Source organism: Emys orbicularis, chromosome 8 (genome assembly GCF_028017835.1).
Source record: "Emys orbicularis isolate rEmyOrb1 chromosome 8, rEmyOrb1.hap1, whole genome shotgun sequence".
NCBI classification, from domain to species: Eukaryota; Metazoa; Chordata; order Testudines; family Emydidae; genus Emys; species Emys orbicularis.
This window is the reverse complement of record NC_088690.1, coordinates 4,094,250-4,105,581: the sequence shown is the minus strand read 5'-3', so window position 1 is coordinate 4,105,581 and position 11,332 is coordinate 4,094,250. Positions and strand designations below refer to the sequence as shown.

Here is an 11,332-nt window from a genome sequence, read left to right as displayed (position 1 = left end):
TGGCTTTCCAGTGGTTTCTGTGAAGATTAGCTAAGGTTTGCAGAACATGGTAGAGATAAATAACACTAAGCATTATTCCAGCAGCTGAGGAATCTTCCTCCTTCCCCTGCAACTGCATTTTGCTGGAAGTGTCTCTGGGGCATAATTTCTCTGCTTCTGGGTTGATTGCGAAGCGGCTCTTGCTGAATGTAAAGCCACTGCTGTGCCTTCCCCCAATTATATCTGCGGCCTCTTATAGTTCTGCTGCCTCCCTGTCTCACTGAGGAAATATCTGTAGAACAGGAAGGAAGGATTGATTTATACACAAAGCCTCAGCCTGCCTGTCTACTCTGTCACTGTCTGAATCGCCTCGCTGCTGTGGCGGAGGGGAGGGGCACATGCTTGCTTTCTAGGATTACAGTATTGTACTTTGCTTCCTTCCAGAGAGGTTGAGTCTTTCACTTTAAGGGGAAGGAGGCGGCCGCAGCAGGGAAGGGACTACAAATCCCAGCATGCACTACGATTGTGGGCCCCTCACAAAGGGTGAGGCAGGTGGCGCAGTGCATCCTGGAACTTGGAGTCTCGCGGGGGGGAAGCAATCCGACCCCCCCCCATGACAGACACAGACAGAGCAGGAGCACGAGCCGCCTGGAGAAGTTGGGGTGTCGAGGCAGCACGGGCGGGCGCGCGCACGGAGTGGCCGAGGTAGACACTGGAGAGAGCCGTATTCGCTCGAGCGCGCGCCCGTCCGTCCGTCGAGCACGCGCCGTGGCGCCCACCCCCACCCCACGGAGCGTCCCGCGCCGAACCGGGAGAGGCGCGCGGCCAGACCGCGCCAGGTGGGTGTGTCCCCACGCGCCAGCCCCTCCCCCTCCGGCCCCGGGCCGGGCAGCCATTTTGGGCAGAGCTTTGTTATGGTTGTGGGGCCGCGGGAGGCAGCGAGGGGGCCTGGTCGGTGAGTGCGGGGCCCCGCGGGGGACGGGCCTCTCCGTCGGGGCTGTGGGGAGCAGCCAGCCCCGACACCGAACCCGGAGCCGCCGGGCCTGTGAGCTGGGCCGGTCCCGGGAGGCTCCCAGCGAGCCCGGCCTGTGCTGCGGGCTCGGGGCCCTGCTGCCTCAGCGCCGAGGGGCTCCGGGGGCGGGGCGGGGAAGCGCTGGTGGGGGGCCGGGCTCGGGGCCGCGGTGTGAGGGGGCAGGGCTCGGGGCCGTACGGGGGAGTAGGCCGGGGGGGGCAGGGCTCGGGGCCGGAGTCTGGGGGGGGCTGTACGAGGGGGGTGGACCCGGGGTTTTAGAAGGGCTGAAGGTGCAGCCAGGGAGACGGGGGCTCGGGGGAGGGGAGCAGTATTGCAGGGCAGGCTCTTGGCTGGGGGGTGGTAGGGGCAGGAATGGGGTCTCTGGCCTGGGTTGTCCTGGGGGAGGTAGGAATTGGGGGGGCTGAGGGGAAGCCCTGGAAAGGACGGTGGGGTGAGGGGGGGGCTGGACAGTGAGTAGTTTGACGCTATTTTCTGTTTCATATGATCCCAGAACACTGACGTGTGAGCGTTTGGAGAGGGGCTGATCTGGGACGAGCAGGCTGTCTTATAGCTTCTTGAAAAAAATGACTGCTTAGGCGGGGGGAAAGCTAATCATAGGGTAACAAGCAGCTCTCACTTGCAGGAGAGCAAAGTATCTGTAGGAGCCTCCTTGTTTGATAAAAGCAGATATGCGGTAACTCCCCACAAAGTTTTTGTTTACCTTGAAAGTTTCCAGCAGCCTCCCGGGCTTGGTGGTTTATATTCTGCAGGCAAAGTTTGCCTTTCCATCAGGTACTCTGGGATCCCTTAGTGCTATTTGAAGCCCGCTGAAATTAATATTGTTTCAAACATTGTCCTGTCATGAAATAGGCCAGTGGCTTTTTGAACCCTCCCTGGGTGGTTGCAATGTGAATAAAAGATTAAGTATAGAAGGGAAGTGTCAAGTCTAATGAAAACAGTGAAACCGTTTTGCCATTAAAATTTCCAGTTTAAAAGTGGTGTTTTGATGTTTATTCCACTAATGAACTTCAGTGAGAAACACTGATTATTGGTGCACATACCCAGTTCTCAGAGCTCAAACACCTGAGGCTCAGATGTGAGACAGACTCAAAATGAGAGATAATTGCAGTATAAAGCGATCTTTATAATCAGCAAAGTTGCAGCATTTTGGTTGCTCTACATTAGAGAATACTAAGTTTCAACTGGTTAGAAGTAAAATTGGCTCTAAAATTAGTGATGCAGAGAGAGGTGACTTTAAAAAAAAAAAGAGTTAAAAATGAAACCTGTTTGCTAATAAGCCAGGTGAACTGAATTTTGATTTATAATTTTTGATGCTTTCCTGTTGTTTCTGCTGTTTTTCTAGGATTTTTTATCAAATGCTTCTGTGGTTTTTGAAGAAAGAAACTAGTATTCTAGTACTGATGTTACATATGCTTTGCAAACTACTGTACTAGCAGGAAATTAGTTTATATAGCAATTCCTAAAGGGACTACAGTGTTTTTCATAGAATATCAGGGTTGGAGGGGACCTCAGGAGGTATCTAGTCCAACCCCTTGCTCAAAGCAGGACCAATCCCCAGACATTTTTTTGCCTCGATCCCTAAATGGGCCCCCTTAAGGATTGAACTCACAACCCTGGGTTTAGCAGGCCAATGCTCAAACCACTGAGCTATCCCTATTGCAATTAATAACTGTGTTTTTAATTATATTTACTTCTTTAAAGTAAAGCTGTGTGTGGATTGAAAATAGATAAATGTTTTTCCAGCATCTACAAGTTAGCAACTTCAGTTGCCTTTGGTTAGTCATTTTCCTCTAAATATTGTAGAAAATATGTAATTTTCAGTGTGAATTTTAGGTGACTGTGTTCTTGTGGGATAAAGGCAGTAGGAAGAATAGAATATTGATGCCTTTCACAGCAGGGATTGAAAAATACCTTGTGTTGAAAGGTTGTTACCATAAGGCCTTGCATTGGTGTAACTAAAGTTTTTTAAACAAGTTTAAATTTGGGCAAGCCCCTGGATGGACGATCTTAAATCGGTTTTAAAAATGGCTTATATGTAGCTTAAATCTGAAAGGAAACTACTCAAACTAAGTTGATATAAGCAGTTTTTAAACTGATTGAAGATTGTCCATACAGGCACTTGCATCAGTCTAGATTTGTTTTAAGATGACCATTAGTCACCTCAGTGCAAGTTTGTGTGTAGGCAAGTTCTAATTATCAAATAGTGATATATGTGTAGTCTGAAATAAATTGTCAATTTCTTCAAGCTTCTTTTTATATGACCATGGCAGGGGGAGGGATAGCTCAGTGGTTTGAGCATTGGCCTGCTAAACCCAGGGTTGTGAGTTCAATCCTTGAGGGGGCCACTTAGGGATCTGGGGCAAAATCAATACTTGGTCCTGCTAGTGAAGGCAGGGGGCTAGACTCAATGACCTTTCAAGGTCTTTTCCAGTTCTAGGAGATAGGATATCTCCATTAATTTAAAATTTATTAATTTAAATTTTAATTTAATAGTGTAGGTCCCTCTACCCAGTAAAGTTGCAGTTAACAAAATTATGCCAGCAATATTAAGTGTTCTAAAGACTAGTGAAGTTGGGAGTGAGAGCAAAAAGATGTGGGGCAACAATGCAATAAATATTTGAGATGAGAAGACAGAAAAGAGAACTGAAGAGATGAGCTGAGCGGTGTTAGAGTTTCACATGCTCCTAAAAATGCTAGTTGACTATGAAGACAAACATTGTGTGTGGTTCAGGTGTTGAGAGAGAAAATGTTACCTCTTGAGTGAATAAGGCTCGCATTCCAGTAAAAGGTTCTCTATACTGCTCTGGCCTGGGGACCTGGTATTCCAAAATCCCAGGGCCTGAGCTAAAAGAGGAACAGGTATAGTGCAGTAATTCTGCCCAGACTAATGTAAGGGGAAGAAACAGCCCTGGCTTCAGAGGAGCATCTCTTCTCCCTCTCCCTGCCCCCAAAATTGCAAGTAGTGAAAACAGTAGCTGGTGCTGCAGTGAGAGCTTTGAAAAATCTTCTAAGAAACAGTTAATGGTTTATTACTACTGTTACTTGTTGGAAAACGGGACCTCACCTTTTAGTGTCTGCCCTGCTTTGTAGTCCTAACCCTGTTTGATAAATGTTTCCACCGTGGTTATGCCATTTATACCATATCAGGACTTCAAATGCAAAATATACAATGAGAACAAATGGATTTTAAAAAATAAATCCTGTTTTCATGCAGATGTCTTTAGTGATAAACAAGGAGCAATACAAATATGATATGTAGTGGAACTGACCTATAATGAAGCAAAATGAAAGTACACAATCTTCCCAGTTCCAGTTGTGAAAAGAACTTACATTTAAGAGGGTAATTCCAGTGTAAGGTCAACTTGTTTTATAAATAAAATGTTTTTTTGTGCTTCAAAATTCCTGTCAGTGCTAGGAAAGGGAACTATTGCAGAGAATAGTCATTAGCAAAAGTTCCAAAACAGTATTAAAAATTTTTAAACACCATTCTGGACAAATGTAAAGCTTACTTCCTGAAACAGTATCAAAATGCTTTTGTCCTACCTCTGGTAGCGCTTCAGGAGTTTAATACTGGTTCAGGAAGACTGATGTTACCTAACTTAGATGAGTCCTAAGAGGTTTAACTTAAGACATTTATAAATGTTTTTGAGTAAATATGGAGTTGTCTGAAAAATGAATGCAAGAGGTGATGAATGGGCTATAGGTGTTTGTACAAAGTTGATTTTTTTTTTTTTTAAGGCAAGATAATTCCAGTGTGAGAGTATAAAGGAGTTTGGAGAATTTAAGTCTTGTGATTTTTAAGTTTGTGTGATGGGGGTAAAATAATAAATCTGGTGACTCCTGTTAGTAATTTAATTACTTGAGAATGGCCTATTTTAAAAGAACTTTCACATTGAACCTCTTCAACTGTGGTACAGAGTCAACTCTACTGTTCCTCACAGGCTTCTTTGGGATGTTTTGATGGTATAACAATTGCAAATGGTATCACAGTAGGTGGTTTTCCTTTCTTATAAGGAATAAATCTTGGACAAGAATTGTGTGTGTCGGTACACACAGACATGCTTTTATAGTGAATTGTATGTGACTCGAGCTATTGGAGCTGTATGGTTCAGTTGAGAGATATGTATTTTTTCCAAGTAAGTTAATTTTTTGAACAATTATTATTTACTGAAGATTGACAATACTCATATTTTTTTTAGAGAATATAATAGAAAACTTGGTCTCTGTGTTGAGCATCTTGTAGTCTGTCAGGCATAATAGTACTTAAATATAAGAACATCCATGATGCTAGAAAGCTGATCATTAAAACAATGCGTTTAAACTCAAACAAACATAGTTTTGTGGTGGTGCTGAATGTTTAACTATGGAGATCTGTGGTTTTTAAAATGTTACATTTTCTGTGGCTTTCAAGTACAAACAAAGGTTACATGTTTTTGAAAAGTATCATGTATTTAAAACATAAAATCCATCAAACTGTTAGGTAACATGGAATAATAACTGTTTTAGATCTTTAAGAAGCCTTATGCATCTTCCTCTGGGACCGAACAGAGAACTTTATAGGTACAAGGCATTTTGGAGGCTTTGCAAATTAGAATTGTTGGAAGAGTTTTTCCACAAGCAGCTTCAAAACTTATTGTGTTGAGGTATTTTAGAGGGTGAAACCCCAAAAACAAGTAGGTGGGTAGCTACTTTTCCATAGGGAACAATGCTTCCCAACTAGTGGTATTTGTTACATGATTAATGCTTTTTTTAAATAGCTGGTTTACTGCTTTTCAACAGAAATTTATTTCTATAGTTAATTTAAAAAAACCCTCTCAAATTGACAAAAGCTTAAAAAAAGCATTTTTAAAATGTTGAATTTTCTGGTTCTTGGGTGTCACCACCTTTAAATTGTTGGACGTACTGCTTTATTTAATAGACGTGTGTCTGGTATTCTGATAGTTGGTTTGTGAGGTCTAGTCATATGGTAAAGTTGTGAAAAAAAGGCAAGTAGTACTGGCAGTTTTACATTATGGTCTTTGTGGCACAATACCACAGGCCTTGTGAGCAGTGCCAGTGTACAGATCTTTCCAGGACATCTGCATCCGCTGTCCTGTGCTCTTGTAAGAAATAGAATCTACTGAAAAAGTTTATGATAGAGTTCAACATTGGGAAACAAGGTTGTTTTGCAAATACAGAAGCAATATTGGCAGCAGTAGCTCATCAGGGAAGGTGGATTGAAGATGTGGCTAGACCATGAAGCTAATTTAAACTGAAACTAAAAGTTATCGTTTTGGCCTGGACTGTGTTTCATGTGGTTTAAAATACAGACAACTACAAACAAGCTAATTAAAGTTTCATGAGTTTTGGCTTGTTTCCACTCAAAACGCCTACGTGTTGCCTCAGTAGCTACTCTACTGGTTGTACTAGTCATGTCTTTTGTAGTAAGGCCTGTAATATATACAAAACTGAGGTTAAGTTTATGGTTATATTACTTTATATAAAAACAAAGGTTACAAACTTGTATGTGGCCAAGATTGATTGGTATACAGCAGTTTTTCAACTCAGAGCAGCATGAAAGGGGGTGGGGTGTTTCAATGGTCAACTTTTTAGAGGGGGTATAGCAAGGAGGTAAGTACTCTACATGGTCTTCTGATTTTCTTGTTGAGACTGGAAAATACTGGTAGCAAACTTTTTTGCCTCAAGATAGATTGGATTTCAGGTTGAATCCATTACTTTGCTAAATACACTGGATGAATCTCAAGTCCATTAGTGGTGCTTAATAGAGGAGGGGAAACATTCTTATGAATACATGTGGTATGTATTCTTGATGATGAATTAAAATAAATGTATGCGAGATTTTTTTTTTTTTTGGTCTGAAAAGTATGTTTTTTTAAAAAAACTAATGAATAGACTTGATTCAATAAGTAAAAAAGGTTGGCTGCAAAGAAAATATAGATAAGAGGTTGAGCTGGAGTCTATTCCTCCTTGTGATCAACCAAACTGTTTATCAATTAAATCTCTCACATGCACTAGTATTAATAAGGGGATTTTAACTTCCCTGATATCTTTGGGCAGACTGATGCAGCAAAATGTGTCCTGCAAGTTCTTAGCATGTGTGGGAGACAACTTTTTGTTTTAGAAAGTTGTGGAAATAACAAGGAGATGGTCAACACCAGATCCAAAATAGACAAACAGGGATAAATATGAACATGAAGATGGTCGGGAACTTGGGAGGAAGTGATCATGATCTGATAGAATTCAAGATCCTAAGGAAAGGAGGAGACAAGAACAGCAAAACAAGGACACTGGGCTTCAGAAAGGCAGATTACAACCAACTCGGAGAAATAGTAGGCAAGGTCCCATGGAAACTCCAATTAGGAAGAAAAGGAGTCAAAGGGGGCTAGCAGTTCCTAAACGATGTAATATTAGATGCTCAACATCAAGCTATTCCTATGCAGAAGAAAGGAAAGGTGAGAGCCACAGGAGGCCTATGTGCCTGCCCAAGGAGATTTTTATCTATCTAAAAACCAAAAGGGATACCCACAGGAAATGGAAGGAGGGACATGTCAGCAAGGAAATATACATGGGAATAGTGCAAGCATGTAGGGACGAAATCAGGAAAGCCAAGGTAAAGAATGAGTTGCAGCTGGCAAAAAATGTTAGAGACAACAAGGGGTTCTACAAATATCTCGGACAAAAAAGAAAAATCAGGGATGATGCGGGCCTGCTGATCAATGGAGAAGGTAAACTAGTAATGGAAGTCAAGTATCAAAGGGCTAGCAGTGTTAGTCTGGATCTGTAAAAGAAGCAAAGAGTCCTGTGGCACCTTATAGACTAACAGACGTATTGGAGCATGAGCTTTCGTGGGTGAATACCCACTTCTTCGGATGCAGGTAATGGAAGATTATAGGAAGGCAGAGCTGCTCAATGCTTACTTTGCTTTAGTTTTTTCACATTAAATAACATGTGACCAGACGACGAGCGAAGTTACCATAGATAATAAAGGGGACGAGATGCAGATCAGGATTAATAAAGAACACATCAGAGATCTTCTCACTAATTTGAACAAATTCAAGTCAGTGGGGCCTGATGTTATTCACTCGACGGTGCTGAAGGAATTAGCTGAAGAAGTCTCAAGAGCCACTGATGATGATATTTGCAAACTCATGGATGACAGGACAGGTCCTGGAAGATTGCAGAAAGTAGAACTCATCTTTAAAAAGGAGAAGCTGGGGAACTATAGATCAGTCAGCCTGACCTTGATACTGGGAAGCTACTAGAACAGTGGTTCCCAAACTTGTTCCGCCACTTGTGCAGGGAAAGCCCCTGGCAGGCTGGGCCGGTTTGTTTACCTGCTACGTCCGCAGGTTCGGCCGATCGCAGCTCCCAGTGGCCGCAGTTTACTGCTCCAGGCCAATGGGAGCTGCTGGAAGCGGCGGCCAGTACGTCCTTCGGCCCGTGCCGCTTCCAGCAGCTCCCATTGGCCTGGAGCAGCAAACTGCAGCCACTGGGAGCTGCGATCGGCCGAACCTGCGGACGCAGCAGGTAAACAAACCGGCCCAGACTGCCAGGGGCTTTCCCTGCACAAGCGACGGAACAAGTTTGGGAACCACTGTACTAGAACAATGTATAAAACATTCAATTTGTGAATACCTGGAGCATGAAGGGTTAATCACTAGCAGCCAATATGGATTTACTAAGAACAAATTATGCCAAATCAGCTTGATGTCCTCCTTTGACAGGATAACTGGTTTGGTGGATAAGAGGAATGCAGTGGACATAATATACCTGGACTTTAGCAATTCTTTTGACACAGTCGCACATAACATTCTCATAAGTAAGGTGGAGAAATGCATGCTTGGTGGAACTGCCATTAAGTGGATACATAATTGGTTAAACTGCAGCAAATAATGAGTAACTATTATTTGGAATGATGTAAGATTGGAAGGAGGTTTTGAGTGGGGTTCCACAGGGATATGTTCTGGGTCTGCTGGTGTTCAATATTTTTTATTAATGACCTTGGTGTAGGAATAGAGAGCATACTTGTCAAATTTGCAGATGACACAAAGCTGGGGGGTTGCAAATACTTTGGAGAATAGAGCTAAAATTCAAAGCGATCTTGATAAATTGGAGAACTGGGCTATAGACCAAATAAAATTTAGTAAAGACATGTAAGGTACTACACTTAGGGAAGAAAAAGCAAATGCGCAAATACAGAATGGGGGTAACTGGCTTGGCAGCAGCGCTGCTGAGAAGGATCTGGAAGTTGTGGTGGATCACAACCTCAACACGAGTCAACAGTGATGCTGCTGCAAAAAAAGCAAATGCACGCTATGCCTCTGTTAATGCAACCTAAAATTGCAAGTGACGACGGGCAATAGTACCACACTATTCGGTGCTTGTTAGGCCTTACCTGGACTACTGTGTTCAATTTTGGTCACCAATCTGTAGAAAGGAAGTAGAGAAACTGGAAAGGATCCAGAGGTGAATGACAAAGATGATCAAAGGGATGGAATTGCAAGCCATATGAGCAAAGGCTGAAGAAACTGTGTATGTTAGGTTTGGAAGAGAGATTAAGGGGGGGGCATGATAGCAATCTTCAAATACTTGGAAGGCTTCTATAAAAATATGAAGAAAAATTGTTCTCTTGCCACAGAGGGCAGGACAAGAGGCAGTGGGTTCAAACTAAAGCATAGCAGATTTAGATTAAATCTCAGGAAAAACTTTCTAACTGTAAGAACAGTGGGACAATAGAACAGACTGCCTAAGGAGGTCGTGGAAGTGCCTTCACCGAAGGTTTTTAAAAGGAGGCTGGATAGCCATCTGTCTTGGATGGTTTAGACACAACAAGTCCTGCATTTTGGAAAGGGATAAGACTAGATGACCCTTGCGGTCCCTTCTAACCCTATGGTTTTATGATTCTATGACATCTGTATACACTTTTGCAACCCAGCTGAAAACATTTGTCCTGGCAAAACATTACTGTGATGATGCATGAAAATGAAAGATTTCAATTTGAGTTTGCAAGTGTGGCAATCAGAAAAGGAAATGTCTTGTTGTGAAGTAAGTACATATCATATGGAGGCCACCATGGAACCCTGCAATGCCATTTTTAGTCACTCTTCAAAATAGAATGGCACTTTGAATATTTTTAAGTATTAAGGCTTTTTAAAAATAGTTTAATCTATGTTATAAGAGACAATGGTTGTGTAGTGTCTGGTGGATTGTGTCTAATTTATTTCAGTCCATTTTTTTTTTTTATGGAAAATTGTTAATGTTGCACAAACGCCATGACCACTGGCACTAATTACCTTCCTTGTTAGCAGTCTTACCAGGGAGGTGAAGGTTTGAATGTAGCATGGAGACTAAACTTGCCTCTTTTCCAGAAGATTTTAGTCTCCATGGCTGAGCATCTGTGTATGCTAAATTCCATTCTGTTAATTGACGCTTGATAGGCGCATTGTCAGTTTCTGTGTAACTTTATAGATTATCTTTACTTAAATGCTTTCTAGTGAATTCATTGTTCATGACATCTGAGTCCTTTATCCATACAACAGATATGGTGTATATGAAGTAACAGTACATATTTCTCCTGTACTACTCCACCAGTATGCCTTAACCGTGTTCTGTGGAGGCCATCTTTGAAGGAGGAGGGAAATTCAGCTGGGAATTCTGTGGCCCAGGCACGCTTTAATCTTTCTTCGACTGCCAAAAGTGGAACCAGTTGAGGTGCTCTTGTGATGTGATGACCTTTCCACTGTGAGCTGGATTGAGAAGGCAACTCATTTCACAGTGTCAAAAAAAAATTTGGTCATTAGGGCTGGATTTGAACTGGTGACAGTAAATGTGAAAGGATCCCTGCCTCATTACTGGTCTTGTGAGCCACCCACATTCTCAAAAAAATATTTTTTTTTTAACGTCTTTAGAGTTAAGTGTACAAAAATTGACACAATCAGTTTCTAATGTTTTGTAACTTAAATAAATCAAACTATTTGGGTTTTTTATTTTGTTGGGCTTTCAGTTTACAACCCAGACTAGGCCATTATGCATTAGGTGGAAGTGTAAACTTAAAAGGGTTGGGTTAATATGCAGACATAGACATTGCTAGCGATATTAATGGTTGTGTAATTATTAAGACCTTAACCTCAGCCTTCACACTTTGAATCAAAGCTCACTTTGTATTGTTAACACAGGTACTACAGCAAGTCCCCATGAAGTGGGTTTTAGCCCACGAAAGCTTATGCCCAAATAAATGTTAGTTTCTAAGGTGCCACAAGTACTCCTGTTCTTTTTGCTGATACAGACTAACACAGCTACCACTCTGAAACTAATTTCAGA

At 42.2% G+C, this 11,332-nt stretch overlaps 1 protein-coding gene across 2 annotated transcripts in view; it reads left to right on the top strand.

The window, feature by feature from the left end:
• Positions 1-852: 852 nt before the first annotated feature.
• The window catches only part of GPBP1L1 (GC-rich promoter binding protein 1 like 1), a 52,337-nt gene continuing 41,857 nt past the window's right edge, over positions 853-11,332 (top strand). For both annotated transcript variants that reach the window (XM_065408901.1, XM_065408899.1), the window contains exon 1: positions 853-934. The gene's annotated coding sequence lies outside the window, so the exon portion shown is untranslated. The remainder of the gene's footprint in view (positions 935-11,332) is intronic.